We start from the raw sequence: 23551 nt of genomic DNA on the forward strand, positions 1-23551 counted from the left end.
TTTGGACTTTGACTTGAGTTTTATCATTGTTTAGAACAGGGATGTGTTCCTCCTGATTGCCTATGACTTATTTTTTCTCCTTGTGTATTGCCTTAGCAGCCTTTATTTGGTCTGTGCTTAGATATTTTAAATGTGTTTCTGATGATGTTTTTTTTTTCTTTGTGAGTCACGAATAAAAACAGACATAAGGAGGATGTGATGGATAAGCTCGAAAAACTTAACATCTCATTTGGAGCTTGTAGTTCTACAAAGTCCATCACTGAGGAAAGAATTGTTGTAAGCACAAGTTATGTAGGAATTATGTAGTTCTGTAGACAGGAACAACTGATGCAAAGCAAATTTCTTCATAGTATGCTATATTGGGTCTTTAGGAAGGAGGGGACCTCTGCCATTAGCACCAAGTGCCTGGACATCCATGTCTTGAACTTGTTTTTAGCCCACATCATATTATGGTCACTGGTTCACTAGAGAGGTTTCCGTAAGGTCACAGATGAAAAGGGACACTTGAAGATTCCAGTAGCTATTTATTGTCTGTACCATTCATGCTCGACCTGCTTCCGTGGGCAATTAACCACCCACCCCCACTCTTATTCAGCGAGCACAGAGTACTGAAACTACATGAAGTATACATGTTAAAAAATAATGAGTGCAGGCTCTTAGGTAGTAAAAGAGAGAGCCGTGCAAATATTGGAAGGACAAGTGCAAAGAAGGGGGAGGAAAGGAGAGCTCTTCAGAGGACGTGCACCCATGGGAATTTCAAACAGCCTGAGTTGCAGTGAAAGGAACTTAAAATTCCACTCTCTGGAAATTAGTCTGTGATATATATATATAATGGGCTTGAATGCCAAGGTAAAAAAATGTAGACTAGATTAAATCTAATTTTTATTTCAAGTTAAGCTAGCTGTCTATGAAAAGGTTTATCTAAAAATAGAATGAGACACACGTGCCAGGGAACCCCAAAGTGGAAAGAAAGGTCATGTGTAAAGCATAGAAAATCTGAGGTCTGGCATACATCCCAACAGTAGCCCAGCTCCTTACATATAGAAGGCACACATTAAATATTGAATGAATTAATGAAAAATAAATGACTGGCGAGGTTTTTTGAAATCAGGCATTTCTAGAAGTTCATAATTTATAACAGTTTCATCTCAAGATTTGAGCCACACATTCTTCTCAAGCACAAGATTCCTCCTAGAGGAGCAGTGTCTTGCCTAATGAGAAAGACAACATTAAGGAACCAGAATCAGGAACACAGCAGCAATTAAGCCAAGGAATTAATGTTTCCTAAGCACTCAAGACACTGCTTTGCACAAATTAAATGCTGCATAACTGATAGAGCTATCCGTTAAGTAAATAATGAAGGCTGGAAGACAAGACCAAGATAAGGCTGTAACAGAGTAAATGTTCAAGTCAGATGCTTTCGCCTCCTTTAAAAGTACCTGGTTCCCATTTTATTCTCCCCTGCCACTTCATTATTTTTGAAAAGCTCCAAAGTAGTTTATTAAGCATTTTAAATGCTTCATAAACAACATTTAAAATAAAATCCTTTTTATAATTAAATATGAGCAATGTCTCAAAAAAAAGCCTCATGAGTAAAGACCAGAGTGGTTCTTCGGGAGATGATGTACACATTTGTAGTAGGACTTCATGAGAAGTCTTTGTCATATCGAGAAAATGCTCTCAAAGGTAACTGTGAGAGCCTGGTTCTTTTCTAAATCGTTATTCTTCCTGGTTCATAATATGATTTTTGTCACATGTTTCTGCCTGTTATATCACCCTTGTTAGGGACATGAATTATTGGGCCCACGCTCAACTGGAAACTCCAGAAGAATGAGCTTTATCTTTTAGAACATGATTCCCTAGAGTATTTTGTTATGCTAATATGATGTTGACCAACATAACTCCTCTTGGAAACAGGTTCATTTGAATCAAGGTGTACACAGAAAGAGAGGGAGAAACATTTGCTTCATGACACAAAGCTCCGTGCAAATGATCTGTTAAGGCAGAGAAGTCAGAGATAAGCAGGATACAGCTTGTCCAGTTTTGTGGATTTTAAGGCCTGGGGATTTCAACTTAAAAACAGCAGAAAGCCATTAATGATATTTAACAAGATTACCTGTCTATACCTTGATTTTTAAAAACTATTCTTTCCATTTAGAGTGAAGAATACACTTGAAAAAAATGAAGAAGAAACATCAGGTAGCTGTCATTTCAGTCAGTAGAAATGACTGGTTTCGACTTTAGTAGTGGCTGTGGAAATGAAAAATCACGAAGAGGCTGAGTGGAGATCAACTCCTCTGGAGATAAAGAAGAGTAGTGTTAAGAATACAGACTAGGTTTTGTGGCACAAGAAACTAGGAACCATTTCTCAATGACAAGTGTTTTTCAAATATGGGTTCTGGGGAAGGAACACATTATCACTTTAGCTCATGTTAACCTTCAGAAGCCAGATTCGAGTCCTCCAACTAGAGATAGTAAGTAAGGAGCAGGTCGTATGAATGGGAACCTAAGAAATATCGGAGATAAAGAAATACATGTGATGTTTATATTAGACCATCATAGGATTCAAATTTACAAGCTTGCACACCAACCTCTTACCCCAGTCAAAACAGCCACAACGTGAGCTGTTGCTTTCTACATACGTTAAAACAGATGTCTACAACTTTAATATTATAATGCCCTCCATTGGACTTAGGATGTACCAGTGTGCTGTTCTGTGCATGTACTGGCTAAAGCTTATTTTTATACACCCCAGAAATATGAAAGAGCTAAGAATTTCCCATCAGACCTAAGTCTAAAGTATTCCACCATTTTACAAAGGCATACTTTTGGAGGCCAAGCATTCAACAGGTGCACCTTCAGGGGACATTTAAGATTTACACTATAGCTCATGTCTGAAGCTACTTTGAAAGGAAAAGGAAGCTGATGAATGAACATGGTTTTCACCCCTGGGTATACAGAAATGGAGATGAGTTTCTCCAAGCTTCTCTGATGCTCCAGGAAAGATCCAATATCAATCACCCAAAGAACCAGTCACGTTGATCATCCATTCTTTAGCAGGCTTGCCTTTCAGCCTAAACTCACTTCATCTGTGCATCATTACCACCGCTGGCTAAGATAGCTTCCCAAGTAATAATTGCATGCAAGCCTTTGTCTTGCTAGTAGAATTATTGAAGTGATGTGAATGTACAAGACCAAAGAGAGAATGAGAAAAGATGTGAAAAGCTTCAAAATTTGTTAATTTACTGATCATGTACAGCCAAGAAATTTTAAAGAAACTCTAGTTATGAAAAAACTTCAACAAAATTTAAGATGAATTTAAAAGCAGTATAGAGAGAGGGTAGAGTGGGATGACCAGGGGTTGAGGAGCCAAAAGATTATTTAAATCAGCCACAGTAAATAGCTGAAGAGTTGAAATCTTAAAAAAGAAAAAATAAATAAAAATTAAAAAACTAAAAAAAGGTAAGCCAAACATTTTGTAGTAAACTTGGAATCATGGAGATCAGTTACGTACACAGTTAAGGTATGCATTTTTTTTCCAGAACACACAGGTAGAAAATAAAATATCCCATAGAACTAGAATCAGTGAATTTCCAAGTTGAAACTCTTAGAGAGACAAGGTCTTCATCTTCCTAGAATGCTAGAGCTCCCTACCTATGAGGCCAATTGTGAAGGCCTTTTTTTTATTATTATTTGGTTTTATGTTTTTTCTTTATTTATTTTTTATTGTATATTTTATTTATTTGCATTTCAAATGTTATCCCCTTTCCCGGTTTCTCCTCCACAACCTCCCATATTCCTTTGCAAAACCAAGATCTGAAGTTTCACATTTCTGTGTTGAAGTTTGAGGGACTACCTGTAGAAGCCAGAAAACACGAAAGGAGCTATGAAGATAGTGGAAGGAAATATATGTGGTACGGAGATGGAATGTGGAAAAAACTAGAGATGAAAAGGTTGAATTTGGGATGAAGCCTAGAGGAGAAAGGAAGGAAGATAGTGGGAAGGGGACCAAAATTATGGACTATGAAAAAAATCATAGGAACCTACTAACATATAGGCTGACTAAATGTTATTTTTAAAAAGAAGCTCGGCTGCCCACAGAAACCGAATGAGAGGAAACTTTACTGAAGGCAATACACACCTTGGATATAAGATAGGGAAAAACTGTGACCGACCTGGAAGATTCCTCCCTATTACCTAGTTTTCCAATGCCAGAAAGTGTATTGCATTGAAAAGTCATCAATTACCTGACCCAATTCTGAATTCTATGTGTTATATTACTAACCTACCAGAAAACTATGCCCTCCAATGGAGCACTGGCATGACTATTTTGGGGGTAACCAACTATTTCCTGATCTAATCTGAGGCCTATTCCACGAAATATAATTCATGCCTGAGACTATAAACCTTATCAAAAGCTGGTGGATAGGGAGGTCACAGGCCATATGGGAGAATCTACTTCTGACATTTTTCTTAATGGATTTATAATTAAATTGTCTTCTAAATATTTGCGTTTATACTCATGGACTACAACAACTTCCTATCTTAGAGAAGCCACAAATGTCAGACATGACAGTCAGAGCAGAGACATAGGTCCTGCTAAAGTGCTGTGAGTAAGAGACCAGCGAGTACTGAGTCCTACATAAACATTCACACGTGTCTGACTTTGAGGGCCACTGGAAAGACGGCATGGAAAGAATGTGAGAGCCAAAAACAGAGGGGTTTTATAAAATGCTGTCCTTTAGATATGACATGGCTGTCGCAATCATGATCACACAGTAGTTCTCCCCAACCACAAAAGACTTGCTCAAGGCATGAAAACTGAAAACAGATAGGAACTAAGATAGGATGACGTTATCAGAAAGAAAAAAAAAGAACGGAAAAGCAATGGGTGAGTGGGTGAGATGTTATCACTGTTTATTATATAGAAGTAAAGAGCCGTCAAAAACTTACAACTAATAAACTCCCCAGCACCTGGTGACCATCAATCCACTCAACGTTCATGAGAGCCCTTTGTCTATGTTCCATGGATGAGTGAAATCATACACTGTTTGCCTTACTATACTTGATTTACTTTAAGAATCACAAAGGTCTCCAGTTCCACCCCTACTCTTATACATGACAGGACCCCATACATCATATGGCTGAATTATATTCCGTTGTGTATATGCACCATATTCTCTTTACATACCTGTAAGTTGATGGTCACTTATTTCATTATTTTGAGCAAGGCTTCACTGAAGCTTGAATTAAAACTATCCTTGACTTATTCCCTTTCCTTTGCATCTATGTTCAGCAGTGGGGTTGCTGGATCGCTTGTGGTTCTATTATTACGTTTATGAGGGAATTCTGACCTGTTTTATATAATGATTATTTATAGTTATTTACTCTCCCAGTAGAACTTTTCTCTAGCACTTTTCAGAAGTTATAGTCATGTTTCCTGAGGTCAACTTAAATTGTGGTTTTAAAGTGGGATTTCTTTGATAACCAATGATATTGGAAATTTTCATATACCAGTAGACCATTTATGTCTCATTTTGAAAGATGTCTATTTGGGACAGGTGCTCACTTCTCAATAAAGCTACTAATGCTTCTATTATTTTGATAGTGAGATTCCATAGTACTTTCTATTCTCAGGATGCCAACATCTTGCTAGATCTACAACTGCCAAATATTTTTTCCTACGTCACAGGTTGTATTTTTACTGTGTTGTTTATTTCTCTTGCTGCACGGATCCTTCCTAATTTCATGCAATCATAATAATTTAACGTTTTTGCTTTGTTTTTAGTGATCTAGGGTCTTAGGAAAAAAATCTTTATCTATTCTACTAGTTCAATATTCCTTATAAAAGTTTCAGGTCAGTTGTAGGGTTCGTGAAGATCCTCTCCCAATCTGTAGGCTGCCAATTTGTCCTATTCGTAGTGTTCTTTGCCTTACAGAAGCTTTTCAGATTCATGAGGTCCCATTTATCAATTGTTGATCGTAGAGCCTGAGCCATGGGTGTTCTATTTAGAAAATGGTCTCCTGTACCAAAGTGGTCATGGGGTATTTCCCAATTTCTCTTCTATTAGATTTAGTGTATCCAGTTTTATGTTGAGGTCATTCAACTACTTGGACTTGAGTTTTGTGCAGGGTGATAAATATGGATCTATATTCATTCTTCTCCCTGTAGAGATTCAGTTAGTCCAGCACCATTTGTTAAATTCTTCTTTCTGTCATAGGTTTTACCATTTTTTAATAAAAAATAAAGTGTCCATAGGTTTGTGGATTTATTTCTGGATCTTCAATTTGATTCCATTGATCAACGTTTCTATAGCAATACCATGCAGTTTTTATCACTATTGTTCCATAGCACAGCTTGAGGTCAGGGATGGTGATTCCTCCTAAAGTTCTTTTATCATTCAGGATTGTTTTGACTATTCTGGGTCTTTTTGTTTTTCCATATGGAATTCAGAATTGCTCTTTGAGATTTATAAAAACTGTATTATAATTTTGATGGGAATTGCATTGAATCTTGCTTTTGGTAACATGACTATTTTCACTCTGCTAATCCTACCTATCCATGAGCTTGGTAAATCTTCTCTTCTAATATCTTCTTCAAATTCTTTCTTCAGTGACTTGAAGTTTTTGTCATACAGATTTTCACTTGCTCGGTTATGTTGTAGAAATCATTTAAATTCTGGCCAGAGGTTTTGACCCTTCTTATTTAAGTTCTGAGATGTAAAGTGCACACAACTTTTATATTTACAATTAGCCCTAAACAACACAAGATGTTGGCAGATATTACTCTCTATTTTGTTAGAACCCACTTCTCTTTCAAAAACCCCAAGTTATTACTCACTATGTTTCATCTGGGCTATTCTTAACTCCAATTGGTCAGGCCACAGTTCTAGATTCTTATTATCTTGACACCTAACCCATGGCAGTTTCTTCCTTTTCCTCCTCCTACACTCTTCTCACCCTTGTGGTACCTTTCTGACCCTAAGCCTATGAAACCTAAACCCCATCTATGTACATGTATGTCTCTTCTGCCCAACGATTAGCTATTGGCATCTTTATTTACCAATCAGAAATAACTTGGGGGCAGGGTCACTTAGCACCTTATAGGCAAACTCTCTCATCTCTGAGGCAACCAATCTTGGGGGTCAAATATTAACATTAAAATCCAAGTAGCATAAGGCCAATCCACTGTAGAGTTACACCAAGATGTTTTCTATTGTTTGTGGCTATTGTGAAGGCTGTTGTTTCTCTAATATCTTCCTCAGCCCACTTATCATTTGTATAAAGGAGGACTACTGGTTTTTTTTAATTAATTTTGTATGAAGCTACTTTGCTGAAGCTGTTTATCAGCAGTAGGAGCTGTTTGGTAGAATTTTTGGGGTCAGTTATGGATACCATCACATCGTCTACAAATAGCAATACTTTGGCTTCTTCCTTTCCAATTTTTATCCCCTCGATCTCTTTTAGTTGTTTTATTGCTCTGGCTAGAACTTCAAGTGCTATATTGAATGGATAAGGAGAGAGTGTACAGCCTGTCTTGTCCCTGATTTTGGTGGAATTGATAATACCCAAAATTTACAAAGAACTCAAGAAGCTAGACACCAACGACCCAAATAACCCAATTTAAAAATCGGGAACAAAGTTAAACAGAGAATTTTCAACAGAGGAATCTTGAATTGGCGGAGAAACACTTAAAGAAATGCTTAAAGTCCTTAGTGATCAGGAAGAAGCAAATCAAAACAACTCTGAGGTTTCCTCTTACACCCATTAGAATGGCTAAGATAAAAAAAAAACTCAAGAGATAGCACATGCTGGCGAGGATAAAAAGCAAGGGAAACACTTTTTCCTTGTTGATGGGAGTGTGAACTTGTACGACCATTTTGGAAATCAATTTGGACTTTCTCAGAAGACTGGGAATAGTTCTACCTCAAGACCCAGTTATACTACTTTTAGGCATATACCTAAAAGATGCATCAATATCCTAGAAAGACACTTGCTTAACTATATTTATAGTAGCTTTACTCATAGCAGCCATAAACTGGAAACAACTTAGATGTCCCTTAACTGAAGAATGGATATGAAAATGTGAGACATCTCTGCAATGGAATACTATTCAGCTATTACAGACAAAAACATGAAATTTGCAGGCAAATGGATAGAACTTGTGAGTAGTCACCCTGGGTGAGGTAACCCAATCTCAAAAGGACATGAATGACAAGAACATGTTGTCCTCTGAAAGTCTTCACCCAGCAGCTGGCCCAGACATATACAAACACTCACAGCCAAACAGTCGATGGAGCTTGGGGACTTTTATGGAAGAATGGGAGGAAGAATTGCAGATCCTGAAGGGGATAGGAACTCAACAGGAAGACCAATAGTGTCAACTAACCTGGACCCTTGGGTCTCTCAGATATGAACCCCAACCAATGAGCATACATGGGCATGTTCCTAAGCATCTGTGCACATACATTGCAGATATGCAGCTTGATCTTCATGTGGGTCCTGAACAACTGGAACAGGGGATATCCCAAAAGCTTTTGCCTGTCTGGGACATGTTCTTCTAGCTGGGCTGCTTTGTCTGACTTCAGTGGGAGAAGAAAAGTCTAGCTTCACAGAGACTTGAAGTGCTGGGGGATGGGGAGGCATCCACTCATAGGAAAAGGAGAGGAGGGATGGGGAAAGGATTGTGGGAGGGGGTAGCCAGGAGAGGGGCAATGGTAGGATGTAAAGTGAATAAGTAAAAAAATTAAATTAAATTAAAAAAGTTTTGTGTCTCCCATTTATGTCTTTAATCCATTTTTTTGGTTGATATTTGCAAGCGGCAAGAGAAATGGATCTACTTTTATGTGTCTGCATGTCAATATCCAATACTTCCAGCCCATTGAACACTATCTTTTCTTGTTATTACATCTTTAAAATATTATTTTGTTATAGATCTCTGAGTATACCTCTAGCCTTATGATTGCATTGAAATGTCCAGCTGTCCCATTGTCCTGTAGTCTCTCTGCCTTTCAGTGTGTAATATTTACTTTTCTGTAACAGCTATTGGATACAACATTACTTGTCTCCAGCTGTGGGAAACCATAAAAACGTAATACCAATTAGTTAGTCTACTGTTGAATAATATATCTCTCAGGGTACATTCACCAATAACTGCACGAAATCAATAATTTTCTATTGGTTGCCATCATTGATCTTGTAAACACGTTTGCACTTAATCTTTAGGAGATTAAACTGAAATTGCCTCTGCAATGCTTTCTGTAAGACAATATTTACTCACCTTTTGTCCATATAAAAATTATCTCATGGGAATTACCTTAGGTTTAAACATCTCAGCTTTAGAAGGATCGTTAATAATAAACACTTTCTATCATAGAAAAGCAATCAACGTTTTGGAATTCCCCCCATCTATCTGGTCTGTAGACACAGTAATTAAAATTCAAATCCAGTACCAGGGCAGAGATGTCTTTTTATTTTAGCAATTCTTGAATTCCATCTCTAACTGTTGGTAGTAATTTTTCCTGACTCCTACTCACAGCTTTAAAATCACTCGCCCAGAGGCTCACAGCAATTCATACATGTCTTGAAATGTATCTGAACTGAGAGGAAGAGCTCTGACCTGTGATCTACAACTCGGATCACAACATTGGTAAAATATGATGCTGATTGAAAACTAAAGTTGAAGAAAATAAATTATTTTCATATTTTACCTGAAAATGTCAGTAATATTATTCAGTTCCTAAATTCGAATGCTTTTCTCCAAGCTAACCATGTATATCAAGATACACAAACACTTTGAGCACTAATAGCTAACACTCCACCAGGTATAGTGTTAATGCATGATGCGTGCTATGCCTGAGTATTTGGATCACTCTACAAAGTTGGTAACAATGTCCATTTCACAGGTAGAAAAACTGAAATGTGAGGGGTTAATGAGTTAGATTGACAAAGCTAAGAGAGATGATAGAAATGGAATCCAGTAAAGTAAAAGTATTGTACAATTATAATTAACCAAGCAGATCTTTTTATTCCAACTTTATTTGCACAAACTTTCAGTATGGACTTCTCTTATTCTTACCATACCAAAGCTAACATTCAAAAGTAAGAGATGCTCAAAACTGGTCCAAAGTAGCTCCTCCCTGAAAACACAGACCTGAGACTCCAAATGACTACTGACTGGTGCTTAATTATAACCAATATCAAACTTGCATGACACCACAAATCTACAGGAAAAAAAAAGACAAACTTTGTATCCTGAAATGCACCCTTTCTCATGACATTTCCTTGCTGGATTCAAAAGCCTCCAGTGAAAGAGAGACTCTATGCAGGCAAAGAATCAAGCAAAGAGGAAAAATTACAAGTCAGAAAGAGCCATGTTTGTTTTTGCCTTGTCAGCAAGGCTGGGAATCCATCTTGTCATGAGTCGCCTGCAGCAAGCCACCCACACTGCTCAGAGTTGGCAGCCCAATACTGACAGATAAACTTCTCTATTATACTTGACTTTTATTTCTTGCGTTTGAAAATGCTAATTGCTAAAATTTGACCATGTTGAAGTTGTCAAGGGAAGAAAATAGACTCAAGGTAAACATATGATACAAAGAAAATTTACCCGAGCACCAAACAAGTTGGTCTTATTTCAGGGCAATTATTCGTATTGAATATTTCTACTTATTCTCCTGTACTTGACAAGGCCAATGATTTCTGAATAAAATATCGCATTCTTCTGGGCCTCCAATTTGAATTTTTGTACATGATTTCTTTCAAGGATGCTGTGATTTACAGTTGATTTGCTGTGGTTTGAGTGTTTGTGCCTCTCCTGCAATTCAGGAAAAAATGCAGATGTGGATTTTTAACCTCCCTAAAGAGTGATAGGTATTAGGAGGGAGGAAATTTGGGGTAGTGAATAGACCACAAGAGTTGTGCCCAAATGAATGAGATTAACGTATTATATGGATTAAATCTAGAGTGTCACTTTCTTAATTACCTTTCTACTGCTTGACAAGACATCATAACCAAGGTAACATATAGAAGGAAGAATTTATTGGGGATTGCATACAATTTCAGAGTGTGAGTCCATGGCTGCCATTGTGGGGGAGTATGGCAGCAGGTAGGCAGGCATTGAGCTTGAATAGTAGCTGAGAGCTTATATCTGATCCACAAGTAGGAGGGGCGCGCGCGCACACACACACACACACACACACACACACACACACACACACACACACGGGGGTGAGAGAGAGAGAGAGAAGAGACAGAGAGAGAGACAGACAGAGACAGAGATAGAGAGACAGAGACAGAGACAGAGGGACAGACAGAAACAGAGACAAAGCATGGGAAATTACATGGCTTTTTGAAACCTCAAACCCAATCCCAGGTGATAATATCCTCCAACAAGACCTCACCTGCTCCAAAGCCCCACCTCCCCAAGACCCAAGTAGTGTCGCTCCTTAATGACTTAAGTATTTAAACACTATGAGGGTTGTTCTTATTTAAACCACACTATCTGAAATATCTGGGGACAATGCATTCAAATATATAAGCCTGTGGGGATGAGTCTCACTAGGCAGTCAGCTATAGGCTACTATTGCCTATACATGGCCTTCAGCTAGAGGGTTTGATTCCCTTTGTTTTTTTTTTTTTTTTTTTTTAGAAGTTCTTGAAATTTTGTCAGGTATAGCCTAACTGGAATAAACTGGGCACTAATGGTGAACATTCGAGGGTTATACTATAGCTCTGGCTATACCCTCTAGCCTTACCCTTTGTGTCTTGGTCTCTCACTATGCCAACAAAATCTGTTATATATGAAGAATATATAATAAAATATTATATAACAGACGAATGTATAAGAGTTCAGCTCACCATGAACTAAGCTGTTCCACCAGGATGGATATAAACTTTCTCACACCATGGACCAAAATAAAAATTTTCTACCTTAAATTGCTTTCATCAGGCCTTCTGTCATGGTGATAGGATAGTAGTCCATACAGAAAATTGTTACTGATACAGAATGTGGAGTAATTGGTGTGTCTAACCCTCACCACATGGCGATTGAGGTCTTTTAATGTGTTGGTAGAATGGATTTTGAAGAACTTGGATGCACAGCTAGAGAAGCCTTAGAAGCCCATAAATAGGCCTTCATGAATGATTCTGGTAGGAGTGCAGAGGACCAGAATGTGGACAGGGATGTGGTCAGTAAGAACTGCATCATGAAGGTTCTGATGGACATAAGGACTGTATTGACTAGAGCCAGTTGTTGTCTATGCTAAGGATTTTCTTGTTATTTTGCCTATATGCTGAAAAATTGAGTGAGGTGAAATTCAGAAGTAAGGAGCTAATTAATTTAGTGGAGGAAAATTTAAGATAACATCACATTCAAGCTGTAGTATGGTTATTACTAGCTTCCTTTAGTGAGGTTTAGAGTAAGAAAAAGAAGCAAATGAAGAGCAGAATGATCTGGAAATTTGTAGTTTGACTACAAAAGGGGGATTGTTCATAATCGGAAGCTAAAAGGCCTTAGTTGCTAAGAGATTAGTAGTATTAGAAGACTCTACTCCATGTGTTTTCTATACCTTGTGTGTGTCTTCCCACCTCAATTAACCTAACCCAGCTAATCTCTCATGGGCATGCCTGTAGGCTAATAATTCCTCATAGGCAGACCTAAAGGTTTATCTCACAGATGATTCTAGAACATGTTAAGTTGACTAAAAAGATTAACTATCACAAGGGCATTTGGAGAATTGGCAAAATCTCTCCACATGATATAAGAATGTAAGGTCAAGGAAAAGACTTCTCTAGAACTATAGTGACTACTGAGTACCATGCTCAGGCCAGGCACCTTTGGAAGTGTTTCCCACAAGTTCTGCTGCTTTGGTGCTTAGCCTTAGTTTTTAATTCATGTCACTTGAATTTTCGTCATTTTGAAAAAAACATCAAGAATTAGTTGGCATTCCCCTACCCTGAGGCATCGAGCCTTCCCAGGACTAAGGACATCTTCTCCCATTGATGTCCAACAAGGCCATCCTCTGCTACATATGCAGCTGGAGCCCATGGATCCCTCCACGTGTACTCTTTGGTTGGTAGTTTAGTCCCTGGGAACTCAGGCGGGGCTTATCTTCTTCAGTCCTTTCTCTAACTCCACCATTGGGGACCCCGTGATCAGTCAAATGGTTGCCTGCAAACATTCGCCTCTGTATTTGTCAGGCTCTGGCAGAGTCTTTGAGGAGACAGCTATATCAGACTCCTGTCAGCAAGCACCTCTTGACATCCACAATAGTGTCTGGGTTTGGTGGCTGTGTGGGATGGGTCCCCAGGTGGGTCAGTCTCTGGATGTCCTTTCCTTCAGTCTCTGCTCCACACTTTGTCTCCATATTTCCTCCCTTGAGTATTTTGTTCCCCCTTCTAAGAAGGACTGAAGCATTCACACTTTAGTCTTACTTCTTCTTGAGCTTCATATGGTCTGTGAATTGTATCTTGTGTATTCCGAGCTTTTGGGCTAATGTCCACGTATCAGTGAGTGCATACCATGTGTGTTCTTTTGTGACTGGGTTACTTCACTCAGGATATTTTCTAATTCCATCCAATTGCCTAAAAATTCATGAAGTCATTGTTTTTAATAGCTGAGTAGTACACCATTGTGTAATAGTACTACATTTTCTGTATCCATTTCTCTGTTGAAGGAGGCAGGAGTAGGTGGGTGGGTGGGGGAGCACCCTCATAGAAGTGGGGGGTGGGGAGAGGATGGGATAGGAGGTTTCCAGAGGGGAATCCAGGAAAGAGGATATCATTTGAAATGTAAATAAATAAAATATCCAATAAAAAGGCAAAAAGTAGAACTAATGAGACAGAATAAATGGCTCTACTCCAGTCCCCCAGAGTTCTTGTTACTGTCAGAGCCTCATGAGAATAGCCATTAATGTCCATGTTTTTATTGAGATTGTGCTCTTCCAAACTCCCACCAGAATCATCTATAGGACTAAGGGGCACAGACACCTGAAAAACCAAAAAAGGACCTTGGTGTTTTCATGTATTGCCATTGTCTTGTTTTGAAGGTATATACACTATAGAAGTTCGGGGAATATAGGATTTTCATAGAAAGTTTATTGCTCATGAAATGTGTTTGGGTGAATCTTAAGAGGTTTCCCATGTATTGCAGACTGGTAAAACCATTCTGGAAATCAGTCTGGAGGTTCCTCAGAAAATTGGACATTGAACTACCTGAGGATCCAGCTATACCTCTCTTGGGCATATACCCAAAAGATGCCCCAACATATAAAAGAGACATGCTCCACTATGTTCATAGCAGCCTTATTTATAATAGCCAGAAGCTGGAAAGAACCGAGATGCCCTTCAACAGAGGAATGGATACAGAAAATGTGGTACATCTACACAATGGAATATTACTCAGCTATCAAAAACAATGACTTTATGAAATTCGTAGGCAAATGGTTGGAACTGGAAAATATCATCCTGAGTGAGGTAACCCAATCACAGAAAAACACACATGGTATGCACTCATTGATAAGTGGCTATTATCCCAAATGCATGAATTACCCTAGATGCATAGAACAAATGAAACTCAAGACGGAAGATCAAAATGTGAATGCTTCACTCCTTCTTTAAAAGGGGAACAAGAATACCCTTGGCAGGGAATAGAGAGGCAAAGATTAAAACAGACACAGAAGGAACACCCATTCAGAGCCTGCCCCACATGTGGCTCATACATATACAGCCACCCAATTAGACAAGATGGATGAAGCAAAGAAGTGCAGGCCGACAGGAGCCGGATGTAGATCTCTCCTGAGAGACACAGCCAGAATACAGCAAATACAGAGGCGAATGCCAGCAGCAAACCACTGAACTGAGAATAGGACCCCCGTTGAAGGAATCAGAGAAAGGACTGGAAGAGCTCGAAGGGGCTCGAGACCCCTTATGAACAACAATGCCAAGCAACTAGAGCTTCCAGGGACTAAGCCACTACCTAAAGACTATACATGGACTGACCCTGGACTCTGACCTCATAGGTAGCAATGAATATCCTAGTAAGATCACCAGTGGAAGGGGAAGCCCTTGGTCCTGCTAATACTGAACCCTCAGTGAACGTGATTGTTGGGGGGAGGGCGGCAATGGGGGAAGGGTGTGGAGGGGAACACCCATAAAGAAGGGGAGGGGAGGGATTAGGGGAATGTTTGCTGGAAACCGGGAAAGGGAATAACAATTGAAATGTAAATAAGAAATACTCAAGTTAATTAAAAAAAAAGAGGTTCCCCATGTTTATAAAGATTTAGCTGAAGCCTAATCTAAAGTGAAGATGCCAGGATATTGGGAAGCCAAGAATATAAGATATGCCTATTGAAAGCTGGAGATACCACATGCTGACAGCTTAAGACAGAGGGCTTATCAGTGCTCCAAAGGGCAAAGCCATAGGGATGGAGCTTTCTCAGGGCTCATATGATGACACTATGCGATCCAGGTGCTGAACATGCAGAACCAGAATTCGTCCTTTGGTCTCACCCATCCCACCTACCAGAAAACATAGTATGTAAGTAAAAGACCTGTAAGGTTTTTTTTTAAGCTCAGACAAAGCATTGTTAAACAACTACTCCAAGAGTATTATTGAGTTCATTCTGTGTTGTTCATACATGGGTGGGTATGGGGCTGTCCATGAGGACATGCAGTGTATATGCAGTGAAATTCCAATAGAGGAAACTACCTTCCCTCTCTGAGAGCATTTATCAACTAGAGATAGATTCTGTGTTAAAGATGGGGCATGTGTTCACTTTCCTTCTCAGCACTGGGACCCTATCTGATTTAGACCTGTGCAGGCCCTAAACATGATACTAGAGTCTCCATGACTTCATATGTGCATCAGTCCTGTTTTATATAGAAGGCAAATTTTTTGCCTCCTGTTCTATAAAGTTCCTGAGGGGAGGAATTTGGCGGGTATATCCCATTTATGACCGAGTGTTCCAAAGTCACTTGCTCTTAGCACATTGTTCAATTGTGTGTCCCTTTATTGTTCTCATTTATTGAAGGAAGAAGCTTCTCTGGTGATGACTGAGAGATACACTGATTTGTGAGAAGAGCAGAATGTCAATTGGAGTCATTTCTTTGTTACTTTCCTTTATCAGAACAATGGCATTTGGTTTTCCCCTAGGAAAGACTAAACATGTCATTGGCCTATTTAGTCCAAGCATCTTGGCCAGGCAAGCAGTGTTGATTAATCACAGGTTCCATTTCCTTGAGTGGGTTTAATTCCCATCAGACCGTGGTTGGTTACTCCCACAATTTTTGTGTACTATTGCCTCAGCCTATCTTGCAGGCAGTTCACCACTGTGGACCTCAGGGTTTAAAGCTGCTGCTTGCCTTCCTCCTCTCATAGTGCACAGAATACCTTATAGTACCACGAATACCAATCAGGTGGATTAATGGTCTTAGGTAAATACCAGCTCTTGACTAAGTGAGTAATGCAGGTGTTGCCGATGCCCTTACCATCTGTCCTTTAGGAAGGACAACCAATAGCCTGTGATGTTTGAAGATTTCCATGGCACCCCTTTGGCCAACAACTTGATTTGGTATAACATATTCCTGGCACTTGAGGTGAAGTTGCTGGAGAGATATCTAAGTGGTTCTTGCTCTCCCCCAATTTATACAACCTTCATATATGCAAGTATTTTAAGAAGATTTTACCACACGAGGTTTCTATACAACTCTACAAATTGCCCTGACTTTCTGCCGTCCTCACTATTCACTCCCTTACTTAGCTTGTCCCTCCCATTCCAGTCCCCTATCTATCTATAACTATCTATTTTATTTCCCCATCCAAAGGAATCTTTCCCTCACTCCTAGTATCTTACTCTACATCTACTCTCTGTGGTTGTAGGAATTGTAATGTGCTTATCGAACACTAATACCTATATATAAGCAAATATGTATCATATTTGTCTTTTGGAGGTATCTCACTCAGAATGAGTTTTTCTTTTTTGTTTTTAGTTGCATTTTTAATTTACATTTTAAGTGTTATCCTATTTCCTGGTTTCCCTTCCAGAAACCCACTATTCCATACTCCTGCTTCTATGAGGGTACTCCCTCACCCACCAACCCACCCACCTACTCCCCACTCTGAAATTCCCCTACACTGAGACATCAAGCCTTCACAGGACCAAGGACTTTTCCTCCCACTGATGCCTGACAAGGCCATCCTCTGCTACATATGCAGATGGAGTCATAGGAACATTTCTGAGTTCTCTTGGGATGGTGGTTTTTATCCCTGGGAGTTCTGGGCAGGGTGGGTATAACTGGTTGATATTGTGTTCTTCATATTGGGTTGTAAACCCCTTCAGCTACTTCAGTTCTTTTTCTAACTCTTCCACTGGGAACCCTATTCTCAGTTCAATGGTTGGCTGCTAGCAACCACCTCTGTATTTGTCAGGCTCTGGCAGAGCCTCTCAGCAGACCGCTATATCAGGCTCCTGTCAGCAGGCACTTCTTGACATCCACAATATAATCTGGCTTTGGTGGCTGTATATGGGGTACATCACTATGTGGGGCAACCTCTGGATGGCCTTTCAGTCTCTGCTCCACATTTGGTCCCTTTATTTCCTCCTGTGAACATTTTTGTTCCCCCTTCTAAGAAGATATGAAGCATCCACATTTTGGTCTTCCTTCTTGACCTTCATTATAAATAAGGCTGCTATGAACATAGTGGAGCACATGTCTTTGTTGTATGTTGGAGCATCATTTGGGTATATGCCCAGAAGTGGTACAGATGAGTCCTCAGGTAGTCCAATTTCTGAGGAGGTTTTTTTCTCTAGTTCTATCTATTTACCAGAAGATTTCTTGATTCATCTTTAGAATAGCCGAGTAATCTTCCATTCGTTAAATGTATTACATTGTCTCCATCCATTCATCCATTAATGGACATCAAAGCTATTTCCAATTTCTGGCTATTATGAATAAAAGCCACAATGAACATGGTTAAACAAGTATCTCCGTAGAAGGATATATAATCCTTTGGGTCTATACCCAAGAGTCTTGTAGCTGAACCTTGGGGTAGACCTGTTCTCATCTTCCTGCACTGATTACCATAACAGGTCTACTAGTTTGCAGTCCAACAGTCAATAGGTGAGTATTTCCCATACTCTGCATCCTCACCAGTATGAATTGTTATTTGTTTTTTATTAATCTTGGTGTATTCTGAGTGTTGTAAAATTAAATCTCAAAGAGTTTTGTCATGTCCTTGATGACTGAGGGTGTTGAATAGTAAATGTTCCTCACCCATCTATTTTTTCTCTTTTGATAACTTTCTGTTTAAATCTGTGCCCCCTTTTACATTGGATTTTTTGTTTTGTCGATACCTAGATTTTTTTGTGTTCTTTGTATATTTAGGACATTAATCTCTATTAAATGTGTAGTTTGACACACACACACACACACACACACACACACACACACACACGTTCCCATTCTGTAGTCTGTTGCTTTGTCTGAAGAATGGTGTCCTTCAGGAGCAAACATATTCAATCCCTGACAGGGCTATGTTTTGAATAGTTCGATTCTGTCTGAACATGCTATCCTTGGAGGTTCTAGAAACTTTGTGAGGTAGGCGACAGCTAGCAAAGTTAGGTAAGTGGAGATGGTTCTTCCAAGTTTATAGTGAAACCTGGTTCTTGCCTATCTCTTTGTCTTAGTTGCATTCTCTGTTGCTGTGATACACTACCACAAGAAAATCAACTTAAGAGATAAAAAGTACATTTGGTTCATAATTTCAAGTTATAGTCCATCGCTGTGGAGAACTCGAGGCAGCAAAAACTTGAGGCAGCAAGTCATACCATTTGGCAGTCAAAAGCAGATGGCAATGAGTTAATAAGACATCCTAGTGCTAAGATCATTGTGTCCCTCTATTAACCCTCTATTAAATGTGTAGTTTCATTAATTTTATCATTAATTCTGGACTACAGACCATGAAACAATGTCTCTCATAGTTAGGGTAGTCTATCTCAATTAACTCAATTAAAAAAAAATCCCTCATAGACATGGCCTACTGGCCAACCATTATAGACGACTTCTCATTGAGACTCACTTTTGAAGTGATTCTATAATGTCTCAAGTTGACAGTGAAAACTAGCCATCACCTTTCTGCTTCCTGGCTTGCTGTGATGCAAACAGCCTGTACCACAAGTTTCCTGAGCTTGATCTAATGTGCCTTCTCATTGTGATGGACTGAAGCTTGGTTGAACCATGAACAAATATAAATCTGCCCTGTCTAAAGTTACTCTGGTTTTTGTCACTGTTGCAAATAAAATTAACAGAAAGCCCTTATTACAGATATCCCAGATGGCTGCCTTGCCCCACCCATCATGTGAGAATCCAAGCAGAAAATTAAGAAAGTCATACCTGACCATATTTATAATTATCAGATACCTCGATAGTGGATTTCTCAGATTCCACAACTTTGTTTATATGCTCCTCACTGTATGCTGTTTTGCTTTTATAGAGATTCCCAAATAGAAGATGTGGTTTGCACAACAAATACTGGTCTCAAGATAGAGATATGAATTTAAATCTCAAGAAAACATACACATGAACATTGTCCTTTATGTCACTTTGAGCTTCAACACTGTGATGGTTCATATATGCTTGACTCAGGGTGTGGAACTATTTGGAGGTGTGGCCTTGTTGGAGTAGGTGTGTCACTGGGTGAGTGGGCTTTAAGACTCTAGTCCTAGCTGCCTGGAAGTCAGTATTCTGCTAGCAGCCTTCAGATGAAGATGTAGAACTCTCAGCTCAGCCTGCACCATGCCTGCCTACACACTACACACTGTCATGCTCCTGCCTTGATGATAATGGACTGAAACTCTGAACCTGTAAGCCAGCCCCAATTATATGTTGCTCTTATAAGAGTTGCCTTGGTCATGGTGTCTGTTCACAGCAGTAAAACCATAACTAAGATAAACATCCTTAATGAAAAATAAAAATTGCATTACTCACATGATGTAGTAGTAAAGACCATGTATATGCTTTCACAGTACCTAACATAACATTAAAATTTAAAAGTACTGTCTGAATCCCAAGATCAATCCTTTACACAAAAATTTTCTTGTTTAGATGCATTATTTTATCACCCAATAAATGGTCATTCGTTTCCTCTCCTCTCCGTGGGGTACTAAGTTTCTGCATAGAATTACCAGGTATAATTGAAATTGATAGTAGATGTAAGCACTTTCACCAGGCAGCTATAAAGAAAATTACCTTTTTGAAATGTTCCTGCTGTGAAATGATGGTTTACTAGCCACAGGGGGACATAAGAAGGCCACTGGCAGATGGACAAGACTGTCCTTCGTCTTTTGAAAGTTCTACATGTTGCTGACAGTGAATTTGCTATGTGAGTAATGGAAGAGAATAAATACGCACGATCTTCTGTTTTCTTAGAGCTACTGACTCGCACTGTTCAAAACCGAAATGAACACTGGAGGGTTCCAAGCATGTATTCCTTCCATGACGTGTGGTTCTTTAAAGAATATAATCTGTTGTTTCTTGGAATATATGAAGAGTAGTTCTTAGATTTGGGCCATTCCCAATCTGTTATATTACATTCATCGAAGTGGTCCTGGGAAGATAAAAATAGATTTCCTTTGAAAAAATAAAATTATACACAAAATGAAAAGTTCTCCATTTCAACACATTGCCAGAGTAGTGACGCTTACAAACTGCATCTTCTATTTCAGTCCTCTGAACTCAAGATAAGAAGGTTTCTTTTGTCTATTTTATATAAAAAAAGTTTCCTTATGGCCAATTCATCTCAACTGGCATCAAAGTGTAGGTTAAGTCTTGTAAGGTATTATATCATAAAGAATGTGATTTTTTGCAAATATGTGTGGGTATCATGTTTCTTAGGGAATGTCTACTTAACATTCAAGGTATGTACATGTATATATCAAAATGTAACTATCAACAGCTTTCATGAGTCACTTTGATATCCTTGTTAAGAACAGAGCAAGATTAAAGCAAAGAAGAGGCATCCTGTATTCTCTGAACCTAGCTACACATAATCACTGGTTTTATTTCCTAGCAATCTCGAAGGAGATTAATGTAGCTATAAAGAGATTTGGTTGAATTAGTCTAATCAGTTAACTATCCCACCTCAATAATTATAGCTAGATTTACTAGACAGCTCGCCAAGGACACCACACATTACCTATTAGATCATTGAAACTTTTATAGTAGATGACATTCCAATTCCACTTTATAGAAATCCAACTAAGGCATAATAGAGAAGAAGGTGGGTTGTGTGTTCCATGGAGATAGAGCCTAAGTGCAATGAACTTGGGGACATCACTGAGCCTCATGAAAATGATCACACTACCTTGTAAGTAGGCTAATAACCAGATGCAAACACAGCCCTAGTCCAAAAGAATGAGCTCTTAGGTTATACCATTCATTGGTGTCTGACATCTCCATGTCAAATCCAAATAGCACTACTCTGAGTATATAAAACAGAAATTCACATCTTTAAAAATTTACTTGATGATTATTCAATAATAATCATTTTATTTTTATTACCAAGTATTCTCTTTTGGGTGAAAGTAAAAATGCTAAATTCAAAGAAGCCTAGGCCTTTGATAAGGTCTTCATTTCCTAGAAGGGTTCATGAGTATACTTGTCTCAGTTTCTACAATAATTCCAGCTATGAGGATCCATTTTGTATGGTTGTTAAGAAACCCATCATTTGTTGGCATTGGAATCCTGCTTTCTTTGGATAGCACTAGGTGACAAAGTCAGTCAGTATTCTGGTTAGTTTTTATATTGCCTACTTTACACAACCAAGAGTCAACTGGCATGAGAAAATCTAAATTGAAGGGTTTTATTTTGTTTGTTTGTTTGTTTGTTTGTTTGTTTGTTGTTTTAGATAAGATTGGTCTTTGGCCATTGTCTCGACTGTTGTTTAATGTGAGAGCCCACAGTGGATAGTGCCAACCACACATAGGTTCATGGGGCTGAATAAAAATCAATCAGGAAAAGCAAGAACAAGAGCAAGAGTGATAGTGAGAATCAGACAGACAGACAGTGTGTGTGTGTGTGTGTGTGTGTGAGAGAGAGAGAGAGAGAGAGAGAGAGAGAGAAAGAGAGAGAGACAGAGACAGAGACAGAGACGAAGACAGACAGAGAGAGACAGAGAGAGACAGTATTTTTTTCCTGCCTTGACTTCCCTGGAAATGTAAACTAAAACAATCCATTCCTTCTTCAGGATATTTTTGGTCATAATATTTCATCACAGCATTTGCATCTTCTGTCTTTGAGAAGTTTGGTATTACTCCTATTAATCCAGGAGCACAATATCAATGTCCAATGTTAGTGTCTTGCCATTAGTCACCCTTCTAGTCACCAGGTCAAAGGGTTACCCTCAGTGCCTCACATGAATCACAAAGCATCAACTTCTCCAGTCAATGTGCTTGCTGAGCAGCCCGACCCTTAGCTTCCTATGGTACCTTGGCTTTCAAATTCATAATGTTTTAAATCTATTCTTTGCCTCAACAAACATTTACAATAGATTTAATGAATCTATGTATTACTGAAACTGTCAGGAATAAAAATATAAATCTTATAAAAATGCTCTCTTTATCTACTAAGGGGACTAGGAAAATAACACAATAGAAATATAGTGCCGTGATATAATGTATGAAGTACTTAACTACACTAAAGCAGGGTAGGAAATACTGGGTGTGTGTGGAAAAGATGCTTCAAGGGCAGGATAGTTATGTCACAATATGAGCAAAGTGGGGAAATGAGGCTTCTGTCCATCCTCCCAAAAAGAGATGTGGGAAGAGAAGAGAGTTCGTTGAGAACAAACAAGGTCATACAGCTATGTGAGCAATGGAGTGAAAGAGATGGGGTCAGACGCATAGGGGCTTACAGGGTGCGGTAGGCCACACAATAAAATGACTCTTTTATTTAAAAGTGATAGTATGTTCATTTTGTATTTCTACCTTACAAAATGTGGCTGAAAAATTTAATGCTTAGTGGTGGATGCCTGTGACCCCAGCACTTGGAAAGCCAAGATGTAAAGATTGGGAGTTTGAGGACAGCCCAGGCTGCTTAATAATATCTTATTGCAAAATATAACAAAAATAATTGTTATATTGAAGAATCTTGAACAATTTCTATCAGTCAGGAGTTGAGTAATTAACTATACTTTCTGCACAGAACTTCAAAAGGATAAAATGAGACATCATCTAGCTGTATCCTACTTAGAAGTGTTCAATGGAAGAATATATTTTCAACTCCTTCAAGATATTTAAAAACATCTTTCGGTCCAGATGTTTGACTCCTATCCCATCCTCTTCCACATTTAAAAGATAGAGAACCTCTCAGACTCTTGCCATGCACTATATACAACAGTGTAACAATTTGCCTCCTGTAGGCCACCAAAGTGTCTCTGATTCAGGTAACTCTGTCTTCTGATCAGGTCAGGCCAGGATATTGCTTCTTATGATTAATTCAAAGTTAATTGATTTGGGAGTTTAATTACATCTGAAAATCCCATTATCATCACAAG

The 23551-nt window shown here is 38.8% G+C and overlaps 1 long non-coding RNA gene across 9 annotated transcripts in view; it reads right to left on the reverse strand.

Annotated features, from left to right (window-relative positions):
• Nucleotides 1-23551, reverse strand: part of LOC102556284 (uncharacterized) — a 114552-nt gene that overhangs the window by 20546 nt on the left and 70455 nt on the right. For 8 of the 9 annotated variants that reach the window (XR_005494224.2, XR_005494220.2, XR_005494216.2 and 5 more), the window contains one exon: nt 8560-20605. This is a non-coding gene — a long non-coding RNA (uncharacterized LOC102556284). Of the gene's footprint in view, nt 1-8559; nt 20606-23551 lie in introns of those variants that run through there. The other variant, XR_010057999.1, reaches the window with a different exon arrangement.

Source organism: Rattus norvegicus, chromosome 15, assembly GCF_036323735.1.
Source record: "Rattus norvegicus strain BN/NHsdMcwi chromosome 15, GRCr8, whole genome shotgun sequence".
Taxonomy (NCBI): Eukaryota; Metazoa; Chordata; class Mammalia; order Rodentia; family Muridae; genus Rattus; species Rattus norvegicus.